Genomic DNA, 684 nt, shown 5'->3' on the forward strand with positions numbered 1-684 from the left:
CAATATTTCTATAACATAAAAAATAATCATTTTTATTGCATAGATACAAAACTTCATATGTTGAGGTTTTGTTTTTGTTGTAACATTTTTTATTTTACTATATTCAATAACTTTGCTAATGTATGAAAACATATCACCGTATAAACGTCTTGACAACGCCCAAATCTACACAGGCTGCCACCTTTTTTATATTTATCTACAATAAATTATAATTAAATAAACTATAAATATATCAATTCTGAAAAGTGCGATGTCACATTATTGGGGCACTCGCGACACAAAACACGGTCCTGTGCTGCGCCAAACTTCACCCAACGAAAATATTCTCGATTAATCAGCTTTATCTAGAAAGAGATAGGTCTACTCTCATATATTTTTTCTCTCTCTAGAGCCCATTACCGTTCTCCCCACAGCATTATCGGTCCATTTCTAAATGTCGATGGTCACATCTACAGAGGGTCCAGGCAAAGATATTATAAACGTAGATGCGGTGCGGGCTTAGTTGCCCGCCATATATGTAGACGGCGCGTCCGGGGAAAAAAGTCACTTCCCCTCTACCCACTGCTCCCCGTAGAAAGCCCTCATCGATATAGTTTGCCAAGAGCCACTTGGAGCGCTGTAAGCAGCTCTCGGTACACCGATGGTAAACTTAGCTTGGAAAAGAACCATTGAAATTAAAATTAA

This window comes from Belonocnema kinseyi, chromosome 9, assembly GCF_010883055.1.
Source record: "Belonocnema kinseyi isolate 2016_QV_RU_SX_M_011 chromosome 9, B_treatae_v1, whole genome shotgun sequence".
Lineage (NCBI taxonomy): Eukaryota > Metazoa > Arthropoda > Insecta > Hymenoptera > Cynipidae > Belonocnema > Belonocnema kinseyi.